This window comes from Salmo trutta, chromosome 16 (genome assembly GCF_901001165.1).
Source record: "Salmo trutta chromosome 16, fSalTru1.1, whole genome shotgun sequence".
Lineage (NCBI taxonomy): Eukaryota > Metazoa > Chordata > Actinopteri > Salmoniformes > Salmonidae > Salmo > Salmo trutta.
Genome location: NC_042972.1, coordinates 27,456,033 through 27,474,657, shown reverse-complemented (window position 1 = coordinate 27,474,657; position 18,625 = coordinate 27,456,033). Strand labels below are relative to the sequence as shown.

The 18,625-nt window shown below is 42.7% G+C and overlaps 1 protein-coding gene across 7 annotated transcripts in view; it reads left to right on the top strand.

Moving 5' to 3' along the window:
- The window catches only part of LOC115150452 (nck-associated protein 5-like), a 125,387-nt gene that overhangs the window by 31,273 nt on the left and 75,489 nt on the right, over window positions 1–18,625 (top strand). For 4 of the 7 annotated variants that reach the window (XM_029693754.1, XM_029693755.1, XM_029693753.1 and 1 more), the window contains exons 2-3: window positions 9,144–9,345; window positions 18,316–18,423. The gene's annotated coding sequence lies outside the window, so the exon portion shown is untranslated. The remainder of the gene's footprint in view (window positions 1–9,143; window positions 9,346–18,315; window positions 18,424–18,625) is intronic. The other 3 variants (XM_029693757.1, XM_029693761.1, XM_029693760.1) reach the window with 1 other exon arrangement.

The following is an 18,625-nucleotide window of genomic DNA, read 5'->3' as shown; positions in this document are numbered from 1 at the left end:
TGCCCTCCAGGACACCTACACCACCCGATGTCACAGGAAGGCCAAAAAGATCATCAAGGACAACAACCACCCGAGCCACTGCCTGTTCACCCCGCTATCATCCAGAAGATGAGGTCAGTACAGGTGCATCAAAGCTGGGACCGAGAGACTGAAAAACAGCTTCTATCTCAAGGCCATCAGACTGTTAAACAGCCATCACTAACATTGAGTGGCTGCTGCCAAACATTTGACTAGTACTGTATTTTTTTTTACTTACTCTTGAAAGTTGTAATAGTAGAATGTGTAAGGTGCAATTTCGAAATTGGGTAGTGCATAATCAGACTTGTATACCTTAGAGCTATTTACAGCTAGATCAACTAGCCCATGTAATCTGTTTTTAGCTAGATTTTTTTAGTCCATAGATTTTTTTTTTGTAATGTCTTAATCACGTAAATATCACATGAATGCACATTAGACATGGCAAAATGTATAGAAATGCAAGAGAATTTGCTTTAACTGCAAAATGTTCTCTCTGCCAACAACAGGGGTTGTGAACAATTTGCATCATGAACAGTGCTTGTGCCCATAGACGTGGTGCGCGCAGGGTGGGGGGTGGTGAGATGTTGCCCAATGCTGACAGGGGGGCCTGAGTGAAAATGTTTGGGAATCCCTGGTTTAGTTGACACAATGCCCATAGAGGCCTCTTGGCTTCAGATGGTTTGACCTTCAGTGACCTTTTAAATAAACCCAGTGGTCAATCCCATTACATCTCAACATTTACAGTATGTGTGTCCCAAATGGCACTCCATTCCCAATGTAGTGTACTACTTTTGAGCAAGGCCCAAATGGGTGACATTTAGGACAGAACTTATATCTTCTGCTTGTCCAGAATGGCAGTGGTTTGATTAATCCTGCCAACAGATTGGTGGGCAAAGCAGTTTGTAATGCTGTTTGTAATGCACTGACAATGGCAGACTCAGAGTATTTTAACTAATTAACCCTGGCACAAGGAACCCACTGGAGATTTTTTACATTGGTATGGAGATGACACCATTTTAGATTTAATTCCATTTTGCCCATGTCCCCTCCTTAGTTACCCTCCGCCCGATACTGTGCTTGTCTGCAGTGTAAAATACCCCGTTCTCTGCAGAGCCATCCCTAATAAAAGAGTTGAACAGGAGCTCACAGCTGACATGAGAATATACACTGGCAGAAATGGCTCAGATGAATAAAGATGGTGACAGTATGAATATCACAGCCTCTTTGTGCCTCTGTTGACTAGGTTCTCAGTATGCTACAGTCAGGGGAAAAAAATAGAACATTTAGAGAGCCTTATCCAAGAGGCCAGGGATTAGTTGGGGAGTCTAGCTGATATGTAAACACGTGTGTGTGAAATCTATGTGCCTGATCAATGTGGTTGGTCTGAGGGGTGTTCCACATACAGTAGAGGATGGCTTCTAGCCACCATTCCTAATTTTCACAAAGCGGCAGGGATGAGGGAGGGGGGTGTTCGATACAACCTAACCCCCACTGATTTATTCACCGGTATAAAAGGCAGACAAGGTCACAGCAGATTTTATTTTGATTTGTGTGTTTTAAAGAAGCTGCTACTTGTCGATTTTCACATTCACTTTGACTTTGCTATGGCGGGTGGCAAGGAGGCACGTTTAAAAATGTAGCTGTTTGGCTCTAAAAAGCATCACGTTGTTAGATGCTACATATGGAGGGTGCATAATTACAGCTTTGTTGCCACTGCAGGTCTGGGCTGGGGTATATAAAGGGGTCATATACCCACATCTCGAAGTAATTACAAAGATCTTAGTGGGTTGATATTGCTAACATGGCTAGATGGCAGTCAACCGGCATATCTTTAACTTTTCTATAAGGGATTCAAATGAGATGAGTTCTCAACAGGCAACTCCTGCCCCAAAACAGAATAGTATAGAGCAGGGGTCTCCAACCTTTTCTAGCATGAGATCTACATAAAATGAAACCTGTTGTGAGCTACTCCATTTTCTTCTAGCTTTCAAATGGGCACATTCTTCTTCTTTCCCGACAACTCTTCACCAGGTCCTTAGTGTTCAAGAGAAAATAGTGTACTATGTTTTCTGTCAAGATACCTGGTAAAATAATGGTTAATTAACAACTCCCAAATTGTATTTTTATATTTTCCCAAAGTCACCTAAATTGTGTCACCATCTGGTTTTTATTTGTTATTAGTTTTACACTCAAAATTACAACTGTTCATAGAAACAACGAAACTGGATTTTCTGAGTCCATGTCAATGCTTAAATCACATCAGAAGAAACACTTTTGTTAGGCCTGGAATAAAACTAACAAATGTAGTAATTCCCCTTTTTAGTTTTTTAAAAATTGTTAATATCAAATTTTATTTGTCACATGCACCGAATACAACAGTGAAATGCTTACTTACAAGCCCTTAACCAACAATGCAGTTTAGTTTTCAGAAAATACCAAAAAGCAATAGCGGGGATATATACAAGGGGTACCGGTACAGAGTCAATGTGCGGGGTCACCGGTGTCGAGGTAATATGTAGGTAGAGTTATTAAAGTGACTATGCATAGATAATAACAGAGTAGCAGCAGTGTTCTGGGGGGGGGGCAATGCAAATAGTCTGGGTAGCCATTTGATTAGCTGTTCAGGAGTCTTATGGCTTGGGGGTAGAAGCTATTTAGGAGCCTCTTGGACCTAGACTTGGCGCTCCGGTACCGCTTGCCCTGCGGTAGCAGAGAGAACAGTCTATGACTAGGGTGGCTGGAGCCTTTGACAATTTTTAGGGCCTTCCTCTGACACTGCCTGGTGTAGAGGTCTTGGATGGCAGGAAGCTTGGGCCCGGTGATGTACTGGGCCATACGCCCTACCCTCTGTAGTGCCTTTTTTATTTCACCTTTATTTAACCAGGTAGGCCAGTTGAGAACAAGTTCTCATTTACAACTGTGACCTGACCAAGATAAAGCAAAGCAGTGCGACACAAAGCAGTGTTACACATGGAATAAACAAGTGTACAGTCAATAACACAATAAAAAAAGGTCTATATACAGTGTGTGCGAATGGCGTGAGGAGGTAAGGCAATAAATAGGCCATAGTAGCGAAGTAATTACAATTTAGCAAATTAACACTGGAGTGATAGATGAGCAGATGGTGATGTGCAAGTAGAAATACTGGTGTGCAAAATAGCAGAAAAGTAAATTAAAAGCAATATGGGGATGAGGTAGGTAGATTGGGTGGGCTATGTACAGCTGCAGCGATCGGTTAGCTGCTCACAGCTGATGTTTAAAGTTAGTGAGGGAAATATAAGTCTCCAGCTTTAGCGATTTTTGCAATTCGTTCCAGTCGTTGGCAGCAGAGAACTGGAAGGAAAGGCGGCCAAAGGAGGTGTTGGTTTTGGGGATGACCAGTGAGATATACCTGCTGGAGCGCGTGCTACGGGTGGGTGTTATTGTGACCAGTGAGTTGAGATAAGGCGGCGCTTTACCTAGCATAGACTTATAGATGACCTGGAGCCAGTGGGTCTGGAGACGAATATGTAGCGAGGACCAGCCGACTACAGCATACAGGTCGCAGTGGTTGCGATACCAGGCAGTGATGCAACTCGTCAGGATGCTCTCGATGGTGCAGCTGTAAAACCTTTTGAGGATCTGAGCACCCATGCCAAATCTCCTGAGGGGGAATAGGTGTTGTCCCCAATTCACGACTGTCTTGGTGTGCTTGGACCATGTTAGTTTGTTGGTGATGTGGACATCAATGAACTTAACTCTCAACCTGCTCCACTGCAGCCCCGTCGATGAGAGTGGGGGCGTGCTCGGGCCTCTTTTTCCTGTAGTCCACAATCATCTCCTTTATCTTGATCACATTAGGGAGAGGTTGTTGTCTTGGCACCACACGGCCAGGTGTCTGACCTCCCTATAGGCTGTCTCGTCGGTGATCAGGCCTACCACTGATGTGTCATCGGCAAACTTAATGATGGCGTTGGAGTCATGCCTGTCCATGCAGTCATGAGTGAACAGGGAGTACAGGAGGGGACTGAGCTCGCACCCCTGAGGGGCCCCCTGTTGAGTATAATCTACAGTAGCAAGTGGGGAATGTTAACCCACAAGACGGTTATCACATCAACTGGCTACACACTGAGTGACAGACAAACGTGCGCACCACACAGACTGACGGGGGCAATATTACGGGAAATTAATTGGCAGATATTGTCTTAGGTTTGGCTTTTTAAGCCAATAGTGGCTAACCAGGGGTGGGATAATGTTCTGTTGATTAGGTAGTAACTGGTAGCTTGCGGTGTCTGATACTTGTGAGATTTGTTTGACAGTTTGCGGTGAACCACGTCAAAATGACATGTATTTTCAGAATTGTTTGGCGAAATCCTCATAGGCTGGCTGCGAGCTACTGGTAGCTTGCGCCCGACCTGTTGGCGACCCCTGGTATAGAGTGACATAGGGATGCTTGAACTGTTGTTTCAGTGTTCTGTATGTGGGGTTTTTGGTCAGTCCTGGCAGAAGATGTTTACCTATGTCCTATGGAAACGGTGGAAAGAGTAGGTTGTCACAACAAGTCGACGCATGAGACACGCACAACATGCACACAGCCAACCATTTTGAACCCAACCTTCTGTCCCTCTAGGCTTCCTCTCTCATATTTTCTCTTCTCTTCCCATCTCATTCTCTCTCCTTACCCCTTTTCTCTAACTATGATTGCCATGGCTCCTCAGCAGCAAAGATTTTGTTTGGTATATTTTTGGGGGGGTTTGGGGTGTGTAGAAATATTAGGTAATTACTACTAAGAGCTGGGTGTAGATGACTGGAATCACTAGGGGAAGGAAGAACACACACACACACAGAGGAATGAGTTGCCAAATCTTCTTGAGACATCTCTACTAATTCACATACAATGTTGACGTCTACGTCTTTAGGAAATAAAAGCAGTGTGGCACTCAGTTTTTGACCAATCTTGATTATGCTCTGCCTTTGTTTTTTCCTGTTCACATTGTGACATTTTCATTGCAACTGTCTTGTAGGTCTTGTCAAACTAAGCATTTTATTTTGAACCTTTTCAGCCTTTAATTCCAACCAAACATAAACCCCTGCTGATCTAATCAATGTAGAACAGAAATATTTTTATGCCAGATCCATATCTGCCAACTGCCATAAGTCGTAGCATGCTTTTCAAAAATAAATATTTTCCTTCTATCATAATTCAATGCTTACAGAAATTGTGACTCTATGGCCTCCACTCATTGTGATGTATGTATGGAATGTCTGTTTCTGTCTGTGGCAGAATGAAAAGGGAAGGGTTGTCTGTCAGAGCACAGTGGTCTGGTAATCAAGGCCAAAGCATTCCCATAAGAAGATTACCAGCCTCTGGTTTCTCCCCTGCCTACCCCACCGTTAATACCAGGGTCTCTCTGCAAAAGGGGGTTACTGTGCTTTTAAAACAGGCCTGCTAATCCAGCCCACAAGCATTCACATAGTATAGATTATTACTTGCAGATGTGAGAGGAAAGCACTGTTTCTCCCTCCTCCACCCCTCCCCCTCTCCTGCCTCAATCATCCTGGTCAACAGTGTACAAGCGAAGGGAATGTTTGTATAGGTGTGTGCCATGACCTAACGGAGGGAAGGAAGGGTGGGGTGGGAGAGCAGTGCATTATGGGGAGTTCTCTGAGATATACACTCATTTCGGGGAGAAAATCCCTTCTTTGGCTCTATATTTGGTGGCATATACAAACGATAAATCATTGGTAGTCGTATAAACCACATTTAGAACTCTTTAAGATCACCTTTGATATCACAGTAAAAGTCTTCATCTGACAAAAAGTAGCCGTTTTGGCATATTTGCACATTTTGCGGCATGAATAAGGAAAAAAGCATAAACATTGGAAAAGCAGGTACAGTAAAAGCAAAAATGCCTTTTTCAATACATTTCCTAAGCACAGTTCATAAAAGCATCAACTGGGTGATGGAATTTGATTGTTACAGGAAAGGGGGACAGTGTGCTGACCAAACACAAATGTTATATAAACAGATGTTGGGAAATGTAAGATTGTATATTACTAGTCTAAAACCTTGTGATTCCAGTAGAGTTTTAGGCTTTTGCGGTTAGGAACAATAGCTGTGTTACACTAAGGCAAGCAGTTTTTGGGATGTGTGACCGACCGTTGAGCCCCACAGCATTTTAGCCCTGATATGACTGCTTGCTCAGAAACAACCAATTTTGATTTAGTTGACTTAGTGCACGCACACATTGCCTGCTCCACTACACCTTTTAATGCGAGTTGCAGGATTGTGACTTACCTTCACGTGTACACTTTCACACTCTTCAGACTGTGGGCTAAACACTGCAGAAACCACATGACATGACCCCACCTTTCTGTCATATCACCTTTTGATGCCTAGATGGATATGACAGAATGTGCGTATCAAACAGGACAGTGTTTCGAAACCTTTGGACGGGCAGTGTGTGTGTGTGTGTGTGAGCATCAGTGTGAGCGTGTCGGTGTGTGTGTTTCGTTGGGGGCTAGCTCAACCAGATTAAAGGGCATTGAAGCACACTCAATGCCAAGTTGCAAAGTCTTCCATGCAGATGTGCCCAGCTGTCTGTCCCTCTGTCAAGGTACTTCTCCCTCACTCTTTCTTGGGCCCTACCCTGACTCATTCACTCCCTCACTCTTTCTTGGGCCCTACCCTGACTCATTCACTCCTTCACTCTTTCTTGGGCCCTACCCTGACTCATTCACTCCCTCACTCTTTCTTGGGCCCTACCCTGACTCATTCACTCCTTCACCCTTTCTTGGGCCCTACCCTGACTCATTCACTCCTTCACTCTTTCTTGGGCCCTACCCTGACTCATTCACTCCTTCACTCTTTCTTGGGCCCTACCCTGACTCATTCACTCCTTCACTCTTTCTTGGGCCCTACCCTGACTCATTCACTTCTTCACTCTTTATTGGGCCTTACCCTGACTCATTCACTCCCTCACTCTTTCTTGGGCCTTACCCTGAATCATTCACTCCTTCACTCTTTCTTGGGCCCTACCCTGACTCATTCACTCTTTCACTCTTTCTTGGGCCTTACCCTGACTCATTCACTCCCTCACTCTTTCTTGGGCCTTACCCTGACTCATTCACTCCTTCACTCTTTCTTGGGCCCTACCCTGACTCATTCACTCTTTCACTCTTTCCCCTTTGGCTCTCTCAGACCATCTCTTTCTTGAATGCATATGTGTGTAAACACTGAGTATACAAAACAGTAAGAACACCTGCTCTTCCCATGACATAGACCGAACAGGTGAATCCAGGGGAAAGCTATGATCCCTTATTGATGCCACTTGTTAAATCTACTTCAACCAATGTAGATGAAGGGGAGGCGACAGGTTAAAGAAGGATTTTTAAGCCTTGAGACAATTGAGACATGGATTGTATATGTGTGTCATTCAGAGGGTGAATGGGCAATACAAAATATTTAAGTGCCTTTTGAACAAGGTATGGTAGTAGGTGCCAGGTGCACTGGTTTGTGTCAAGAACTGCAGCGCTGCTGGGTTTTCACGCTCAACCGTTTCCCTTGTGTATCAAGAATGGTCCACTACCCAACTCAATATTAGGAAGGTGTTCCTAATGTTTGGTATACTCAATGTATATGGAGTGCATGTAATGTTTTACATTTGGTCATAATCATAATGCAGATGCTCTAATTTAATGTAGGTGACAGTCAAAAAGTCATATGGTATCTTGTATCAGCCTTGGGAGAGTGGCAGAAACTGTCAGGAAAGCATTGATTCATTAAAATACCAAATGGTAAAGAGTGGGGATCAGTGACAACTTGACAAGTCTCTGGTGTTGCTGCAGGAATATAGGTCATAGAAGATGCTTGGGTACTTGATCATGCATTCATTGCCTACAGGGAAGAGTTGCGTTGGTGGCAGTGGGATGGAGATAAAGAGGCAGAGCCAGAGAGACACATTGGTTTACCAGATGGAGAAACTGGTGCTTGATAGCGAGACTATTCACAATCATGTTGTTTTGTATTTTTTACAACGGTAGAGAAGCTGTCAAAACTTATTATTATTATTATTATTATTATTATCATCATCTCTTTTGCCAGTTACACAGCCGACAGGGCATTTGAAGTTCCGCAACTGGTTTGCACGGTGATATTTCTTCAGGATGTGGATTCTCACAGGAAACGTGTGGAGTGAGGCAAAGCAATGTTCAAGAGCTTAGTGAAGTCTTTGGGCAATATGGAAATCCAGACGTGGAGGTTGCTAACTGGGACCACGTCTTTTTTTGGTCTCCTCTCAGGGTTTGGCTGGACACAGTGGCGCCACGGGTCAACCAGATGACCATAGCCAGCTAGCTCCTGGTGTCTCGAAGTTGGGTTCCTCGTCAAAGGTCTTGACTTGTCATGACCAAAGTGATCCTTTTTTTGTTTTTAAATTATGCGCTTTTGATCAGAGACGGACGACAGTGTCACCTTTGGTTTATTGATGAGGAGTGGAGGCAGAAGAGCCATTAGCTACTGGTAGAGATACATGAGCTTTGTGTTTGAAAGGCAACCATTGGATGTTGTTGTGGTTTCCTCCCCCGCAATAGTCTAAATCCAGCAGGCTCACACTCAGTTGACGTGAGTGTGTCAGGCTGAGGCGAAGTGTACTGGTCATGTCTTCCGATAAGCTGACTGACAGTATACCTAACTGTTGTATTGTATTGACTTTCCTTAAACAGGAACTGTATAGAAGATATTGATCAGCTGAGCAGTATGTGGTGTTGAATTAAATCATCTGAACTAATAATGCTCCAGGCTATGTCACTTCTTTGACTAAGAAAGAACAAAGGAAAGGAAAATTAATATTCAGAGATAAACATTCAAAACAGAGGTTTGCAAATTAAAGATGGCATTTCCACATCCTTGTGCAATGGTTCTTGGCAGTGATGGTAATTTATTTACATAGACATTCCTATTCAACTGTAATCATCAGAGCCTGAGGTATCGGCAACTTCCGTACCAAGAAATTATTGTCAGCGTTGAATATGCTACATTTATATCAATTCTGATGCCAGCAGGCTGCCTACTGCCTCACTTTATGGGAAATGCGCATTCTTCATAAATAGGCCATAGTGACTCATCTATCTCTCTTTGTCAACAGGATTCACACCCTGCATCTTCCCTCATCCCTGGTGATTCAACGCGTAATGTGATACTGGAACATCAGTGAGCCAGTGGCACCTGCTGGGAGAGTGGGATAGAGCATGGGATTGGCCCTCGGAGACAGGAACCACACTCTTATTCCTGAGGCTCCGACGTCTCTGGCCCCTTAAGGCACACAATAGACAGCGAGCAGCTCTGAGGTGAGTGGACTAATTGATGTGTCACTGCTATCTGCAATGCTTCCACTCTGCGTAAATGGGGAAATTAACTGTTAATAACAAGTGTATTACTGGGGGATAACCTTTTTGACGTTGCTTTTAGTGTAGTTGTCGTGATGTTGCACATTGTCATTGCTCCCTATAGAGAAAGTGGTCAATATGAGGGCAAGTTATTTGTTCAAATGGCATAAAGTGATTTGATGCAAAGTCCTCCCGAGGATCTGCCTTTTTACTGAAGTTGCTGGGAAATGACTGACAACACAGCTCTTAGCTCCCTCTGCAGATGCCTACTGGAAACGTTTTATTTGTATTGCTTTTAAATCTTTTTAAATAATTTTTATCTTATTAACACTTTGTTCTAGCTAGCTATTTGTGTAGGTAGCTATCAAGTAAACACAATGATATATGGTTCGTTGAAATTGGGGTTTAGAAAGAGTGCAATAGGAGCAATTTACAGCTAATATTGAGAAGTAGCTTTTCCTAGCTAGCTGATGTTGACCATTAGAATTAGAGGTCGACCGATTAATCGGAATGGCTGATTTAGTTAGGGGCGATTTTCAAGTTTTCATAACAATCGGTAACCGGCATTTTTGGACACCGATTGTGGCCGTTTTTTTTTTAACCATTATTTAACTAGGCAAGTAAGTTAAGAACACATTCTTATTTTCAATGACGGCCTAGGAATGGGAGTTAACTGCCTTGTTCAGGGGCAGAATTTTTACCTTGTCAGCTTGGGGATTCGATCTTGCAACCTTCTGGTTACAAGTCCAATGCTCTAACCACCTGCCTTACAATGTACTCCACGAGGAGCCTGCGTGCGTGTGCACTGCGTGTTACACGAGTGCAGCAAGAAGCCAAGGTAAGTTGCTAGCTAGCATTAAACTTATCTTATATAAAACTCTCAACCTTAACATAATCACTAGTTAACTACACATGGTTGATATTACTAGTTTATCTAGCGTGTCCTGCGTTGCATATAATCGATGGGGTGCCTGTTAATTTCTCATCGAATCACAGCCTACTTCTCCAAACGGGTGATGATTTAACAAGCGCATTCGCGAAAAAAGCACTGTCGTTGCACCAATGTGTACCTAACCATAAATATCAATGCCTTTCTTTAAAATCAATACACAAGTATATATTTTTAAACCTGCATATTTAGTTAATATTGCCTGCTAACATGACTTTCTTTTAACTAGATTGTGTCAATTCTCTTGCGTTCCGTGCAAGCAGTCATGGTATATGCAGCCGTTTGGGCCACCTGGCTCGTTGCGAACTGCGTGAAGACCATTTATTCATAACAAAGACCGTAATTAATTTGCCAGAATTGTACATAATTATGACATAACATTGAAGGTTATACAATGTAACAGCAATATTTAGACTTAGGGATGCCACCCGTTAGATAAAATACGGAAAGGTTCTGTATTTCACTGAAAGAATAAACGTTTTGTTTTCGAAATGATAGTTTCCCGATTTGACCATATTAATGACCTAAGGCCCGTATTTCTGTGTGTTATTATGTTATAATTAAGTCTATGAGTTGATATTTGTTAGAGCAGTCTGACTGAGCGGTGGTAGGCAGCAGCAGGCTCGTAAGCATTCATTCAAACAGCACTTTCGTGTGTTTGCCAGCAGCTCATCGTTGTGCTTCAAGCCTATCAACTCCCAAGATTAGGCTGGTGTAACCGATGTGAAATGGCTAGCTAGTTAGCGGGGTACGCGCTAATAGTGTTTCAATCGGTGACGGCACTCGCTCTGAGTCTTTGAAGTAGTTGTTCCCCTTGCTCTGCAAGGGCCGCGGCATTTGTGGAGCAATGGATAACGATGCTTCGAGGGTGGCTGTTTTCGATGTGTTCCTGGTTCGAGCCCAGGTAGGGGCGAGGAGAGGGACGGAAGCTATACTGTTACACTGGCAATACTAAAGTGCCTATAAGAACATCCAATAGTCAAAGGTATATGAAATACAAATGGTATAGAGAGAAATAGTCCTATAATAACTACAACCTAAAACTTCTTACCTGGGAATATTGAAGACTCATGTTAAAAGGAACCACCAGCTTTCATATGTTCTCATGTTCTGAGCAAGGCACTTAAAGGTTAGGTTTTTTAGATGGGACATATTGCACTTTTACTTTCTTCTCCAACACTTTGTTTTTGCATTATTTAAACCAAATTGAACATGTTTCGTTATTTATTTGAGGCTAAATTGATTTTATTGATGTATTATATTAAGTTAAAATAAGTGTTCATTCAGTATTGTTGTAATTGTCATTATTTCAAATAAATAAATATCGACCGATTTTAATCAGTATCGGCTTTTTATGGTCCTCCAATAATCGGTAGCAGCGTTTAAAAAATCATAAGATTGAGTGAAGGATAGAGCTTGGAAGTGGAGAAGGGAAAGAAACGGGAGTAATGGAGAGACCATCTGTTGATTTTAATTATTTTCCATTTGAGATTCTCCTTGATTAATTATTCAAGTATTCTTCAAAAGTATGCAGTTTTTTGCTCCCTCTGTCTTTATTTGCTCTTTTCTTTCTCTTCTCTCGTCTTTAAGGAGTATATTATTGCTCTGGGCGGTTTACTCTCTCCCATGTTAATTAATGGACACTATTGATGCCAAACGGCACTGTTCTGCTGCGGTTGTAATCTGCTGTGAGATTATTTAAATGCATGCGAGGAGGCTAATGTCTGGTTGGGGAAATGCTGTTTCATCAGCGGGATGGTCTATTTCTGCCGCCGTGGTTAAATTACTTTTTAATTTCCCTTTGATTTCATATACATCTCTGTGCAGGCTTCTGATCCACTCGGCTGTCCATTTGTCTGTGGTTCATTAATATATTTTCAATCCATTCTTGGATATCATGTTGAGTTCTTGGTTTTTATTCAAGAGGTTTTACTGTATCAACAAATTATTTTAACAATGTTTTTGTCGCAGTTTTGGAAAAGATGTTAAACTACTGGACAGAGTCTACTATCCGTCTTCCCTAACACCAGTAACGGGTGTAAACGGATATTTTGAAAAATGTCTTGTGTTTTAAGGACAAAATTTCAGACCAGGTGCTCTAACAGAGGTGGCACTTGCAGCCACACATGCCCGCTAACAACTGCTAGCCCCCCAGGATGGCACACATTCCAATGGAGAGAGGGAAGGGGTGGATGACTGTTTCTTTACACCATGGTGATCTGATTTTGGAAATTAAAATCTGGGAAATAGTTAACACATTTTTGCTATAGTCCTTTCAAATAGCCTACTTTTAGTCGTCATAACACAGGCTAGAAGAAGTAATCAATTTCTATCTAGTAAATGTCAAGTTTGGTAGCCTATGATGTTGCATGAAACACTTTCTGGCCATGGGCATGGTTCATGCAGTGGTTACAATGTATCACTGATCCCACGTTTGCCTGAACATTCAAGGTATGCGGCGAAGCCGCGGGGGCAAACAAGTTTGGTACAGGGACAGACAATATTTTTACAAATCTGATTGGATACAGTGTTTTGATTATTGAAATATCAGACACAGTTTAACGACAGTTTATTTTTTTTCTTTCTAAGGGCTAATAGGAACACCTCTAGCAGAGGACAGGCCATCAGAATCGGGGACATCTGGTCACCCTATTCTTCACCATCTTCAAAGTCAGCGAGATTAGGAAAATAAAAATGTATGCTAGGTGACCTAATGTGATATGAATTCAATACGCTTTGACTTGACTACCACACTTTTTGTCAAGTTGGTTTCTGTAGACATCGGTTAGGTCACGTTCAGTCTGTTGGTAGTCTAGTATAAGTTCTCTAACCCTAGGCAAAGATGATACTCAAAATATTACCATAAAAGACGAAGGAAGGAAAAACTTGCTTGTTATCAGACCTCCGTGACCTTATTATTTTCACATCCATATCCCATTAGAGGGTGTCTACTGTATGTGAAACTGTGCCCTGATTCTCCATAATGGCCGTCCCGGTGGGACACACTCTGAGCCCCTGGAGGGTCCCTGTAGCACATGCTACTCCTATTGTTTGGGTGTTCATGAGGATTAACGTCCTATGACAACTGATCTCACATTCCTCAACTCTCTGGGGAGTGTATGCATCTGTCTGTTTGAGTGTATACTATACACTGAGGGGGGAGTTGAGGGGTTTGTGTGTGTCTATGTATGCACGTTCGATAGTGTGTGCATATGTGTATGAGGGTGTCTGTCTCTTGCTGTACATTTATTATTTATATATATTTAGCAAAAAAAGAAACGTCCTCTCACTGTCAACTGTGTTTATTTTCAGCAAACTTTAACATGTGTAAATATTTGTATGAACATAAGATTCAACAACTGAGACATAAACTGAACAAGTTCCACAGACATGTGACGAACAGAAATTGAATAATGTTTCCCTGAACAAAGGGGGGGGGTCAAAATCAAAAGTAACAGTCAGTATCTGGTGTGGCCACCAGCTGCAGTGCATCTCCCCCTCATGGACTGCACCAGATGTGCCAGTTCTTGCTGTGAGATGTTACCCCACTCTTCCATCAAGACACCTGCAAGTTCCCGGACATTTCTGGGGGGAATGGCCCTAGCCCTCCGATCCAACAGGTCCCAGACGTGCTCAGTGGGATTGAGATCCGGGCTCTTCGCTGGCTATGGCAGAACGCTGACATTCCTGTCTTGAAGGAAATCACGCCATGAATGAGCAGTATGGCTGGTGGCATTGTCATGCTGGAGGGTCATGTCAGGATGAGCCTGCAGGAAGGGTACCACATGAGGGAGGAAGGAGGATGTCTTCCCTGTAACGCACAGCGTTGAGATTGCCTGCAATGACAACAAATTAAGTCCAATGATGCTGTGACACACCGCTCCAGACCATGACGGATCCTCCACCTCCAAATCGATCCTGCTCCAGAGTACAGGCCTCGGTGTAAAGCTCATTCCTTCGACGATAAACGTGAATCCGACCAGCACCCCTGGTGAGACAAAACCACCACTCATCAGTGAAGAGCACTTTTTGCCAGTCCTGTCTGGTCCAGCGACGGTGACGTTGTTGCCAGTGATGTCTGGTGAGGACCTGCCTTACAATAGGCCTACCAAAGCCCTCTGTCCAGCCTCTCTCACCCTACTACGGACAGTCTGAGCACTGATGGAGGGATTGTGCATTCCTGGTGTAACTCGGGCAGTTGTTGTTGCCATCCTGTACCTGTCCCGCAGGTGTGATGTCCGGATGTACCGATCCTGTGCAGGTGTTGTTACACGTGGTCTGCCACTGCGAGGACAATCAGCTGTCCGTCATATCTCCCTATAGCACTGTCTTAGGCGTCTCACAGTACGGACATGTGAGACAATGTATTGTCCTCATGCCTCCTTGCAGCATGCCTAAGGCATGTTCATGCAGATGAGCAGGGACCCTGGGCATCTTTCTTTTGGTGTTTTTCAGAGTCAGTAGAAAGGCCTCTTTAGTGTCCTAAGTTTTCATAACTGTGACCTTAATTGCCTACCGTCTGTAAGCTGTTAGTGTCTTAACAACCGTTCCACAGGTGCATGTTCATTAATTGTTTATGGTTCATTGAACAAGCATGGGAAACCGTGTTTAAACCCTTTACAATGAAGACCTGTGAAGTTATTTGGATTTTTACAAATTATCTTTGAAAGACAGGGTCATGAAAAATTGATGTTTATTTTTTTGTTGAGTTTATATTATTGTATGAGGTTGGAATAATATTGTGAAAATTATGATAATGCCATTTTAGTGTAAGAGCTGTTTGACAAAACCGGCCAAAATTTCAGCTCGTTTTGGTGGGATGAAGTTTTGGCCTACCTGGTGGCCCACCAGGCCCTAAATTGGTTAACAGACCAATAAGAGCGTTCCAAACCTCTCTGCCAATAACAGATCGTTTTCCCTTCCCCGATCAGACCACTCCCAGACAGTCCTAGCTAAATTCTTGCTTGGGAAATTGCTCTTTGCTAAGAAGCTATTTGTGTTTCTTTTTGACCATTTTAACTGAAAACAATAACAGTAAGGTACTTACTTAATTGTTACCCGGAAACGATTTGATACTGAGAAAAAAAACGGCTGCGTTGGACCTTTCTAAGGTGACACAGAGAGGGGTCAGGTATGCTTTCACACTGTCTGCTTGAATTCTGTGTGTGTGTGTGTGTGTGTGTGTGTGTGTGTGTGTGTGTGTGTGTCTATTACACATGAGGACTCCCTGGACACTAGCCCTCTGACATTTATACATTCACACCTCATTGTTCCGCTGCGTCCTCGTGAGTTATTGAGATATTTGATTGTTTGATTACATTCCACTTCACACAGGTGAGGTAGTCTGACCTAAATCAAGCTCACTGTTGGTCTTCAGGCGTGCCATCATTCACCATCCAACCTCGACCTGTTCTCACTTTTTGCTGTCCCTGTTTTAAGGAAAATGGTTGCCATTTCAAATGTCAATATGTTAGCTCTGTCTGTATGGGCTACTTTATCTGTGTGACTCCTGCGAATGGTGTGGCGAAGAGCAGGTTAATGTGGAGTAAACCTGATATAACACTATTAGGTGATAATCTAGGTCACGATCAGTCATTCATTCTGCTATGATGTAAGTGGACTAGTGACAGACTTAAACTGACAGTTCCTAAATGCCCGGAGTCATATGTGTGACAGTGTTTGTTTGTTGACAGAGATACACATACAGTGCTGATGAATGTGTGTGTGTCATCTGTGATGTATCATAGCCTGAGGTTAGGTGTATACAGTTAGTGAACTGTCATTTCGCTCCCGCTGCCCCCGGGTCAGAATTCACTCTACTCTACTGTTGTCCCGCTGGCCCTGGTGTCACACCCCCCACATGCAGTACAGTAATATCCCTCACCTCATAACGCACCCCCTAAACAAATTCCACCCCCACCCTGGTGTGGTCCAGTTAGTTTCGGTGTCAGGCTTTGCCCCCACACACAATTTACACACATGCCCCCCAATTCAGTCTCCACCAAAACGTGTGTAAATATTGGACTATAAATTGTGCCTTCCTGTATTATGGTAAAATGTTTATTTTACTGAGCCATTTACTTTGTTTCTGTTCTTGTTTTATTATTTCTTATTGTTGTTGCATTGTCGAGAAGGAACCTGCAAGTAAGCATTTGGTTGGATGGCGTATACTATGTGTATCCCGTACATATGATTACTAAAAACTTGAAAGTGTGGGTGGAGACACACGCAACGCATACACACAGTATGTACAGTGCTCCCCTTCCAGCTTCCCCCTTCCCTTTGATGTGTGGGGTGTTAATGGAGCCTCTCATATTTTAATTTATTTATTCATTCATACTCCCTCCCTAGGCAGGGATTTGAGTCCCTCCTCACCTCCCTCTCTTTTTCAAAATAACCAAACTGGAATCCAACCGACTGAATTGGCCAAAATTAAACAGCATGGTCCTGGCTGGTTTGGGCGCCTAATTGATACAGATATAATTACCACAAAAGCAAGAGATTTTTAATAAAGCACGTCTTCAAAACAGGCAGCGTGAAGGACACCCAAAATGTCCCTCTCTGGGGGTGGTCCTCAAAATGTGTGTTTGTTTAAGAGTCTAATGCAAAACCTTTTGGCATGTATCCACTATCATTCTCTCTTGAAATGAGCTAATACTTACCTGAAGAATTCTGAAAATCTTATTCTGGATGGTTGACTCTGTGTAAGAACATCTGCTAAATGAATAAATGTATGAAAAATAGCTACACAGGGGCATGTAGTCATACTTGTCATGACCGAGACACAGCCTCTGTGCACCAGAAACTCAGAAGAACAGCTGATACTACATTTGCTTAGATAGGAAAATACATTTAGACAGCTGATTTTGTATTATTATTTATCCAGGAAGTCCCATTGAGGTCAAAAGACCACTTTGACCTGGCCAAGTGGACAGCTCAATAAAAAAAACACACATGTAGATTACAATGTGAGTACTATATCAAAACTTCAGATTTTAACCAATCGAGCCTTACTTCCCATCGGTCTTCGAGGGGTCTAATAAACCACTCGAGGCGAAAGAAACGTCAGGACCTCCTTCGCCATTTATCAAAAAGTGGGACAGGCGAAGGTTAAGAGCCATGCGTCCTCTGAAACACAAGTCTTACTTCCCATCAGTCTTTGCGTGTTACCAGTCTAACAGAACAGAGGGTGTTCTTTAAAGCCAGACTCCGTGTCAGTTTGAAATCTGCTACATCCGCTTGTTTATATTAATTATTTATGTTAGGGTTAAAAAAACAAATGGAATGCGTTTGCGTCAGACGTACATTGCAAGGCATATCTGAATCATTGTACTCCCTGGTACACTGCTGCAACTGTCTTTTAGTAGTGACCTGATCAAATGGCAGACAAACGCCTGGTATCAACCGAAGAGAAAAAACCCTAACCGAAAATAACAAGATATTGGGAGGTCAAGAGTAAATTATCGGTGGCAGTTTTGAAAGGTGGCGGGAGCTCCGCAGTCAACTCCATCTTAGACGCAATGCATTTCTGCTGGGCAGTTATGCTTGACACTGACAGATACACCCACTTTCTTCCTTGTAGCTAACGTTAGCTGATGATGTGTTCATCAATGACTAGCCGGCAAAATAACCTAATTAAGCTAACTATTTAAGTAACGTCTACTTCTAACAGTGACACTTTTGAAACAAAGTAGTTGTAAATGGTTACAAAGTTGTTAGCTACCAGTACAAAGTGGTGTGCTTTGCACTGTTATTCTTTGCTAGCTAGCTACAATGAAACCACAGCTTTTTACACCAACTGTCAGTTTCTTACCGTTTGTGTGATGTGTAACATTACTGCCCAGCCTGGCTAGCTAGCTAACGTTATGTAAAAATTGAGCAACCCATTTACAAGGCCAGGATAGTTTGTCAAATAGTGTCTGTAATTTGGAGAATATGTGGTTGATATTGCAGCGGCAATACCTTTAGTATTTTCCTCATAGTTACCAGAAGGGAGTAAGATGTCCATCCACCCCTGCCAAAGATGGAGCATTCGAAGTGCATGCTGTCTAGCACATTGGAATTGCGTCAAGCTCGACTGTGTTGGCCAGGTAAGATAGCATGACTTCGAACTAATATTAGCCCAAAATTATTTTTTACTTGAATGCAGTTTTAACCTACGAGTGTCATTTATTTTAGTGGGCATGACTTTCTAAAAGAAGATCCTGATATATTCGTATCCATACATGACATGTAATCCATACATGACATGTAATTTAGAAAATGTGCAAAATATGAACATTTCATTCAAAC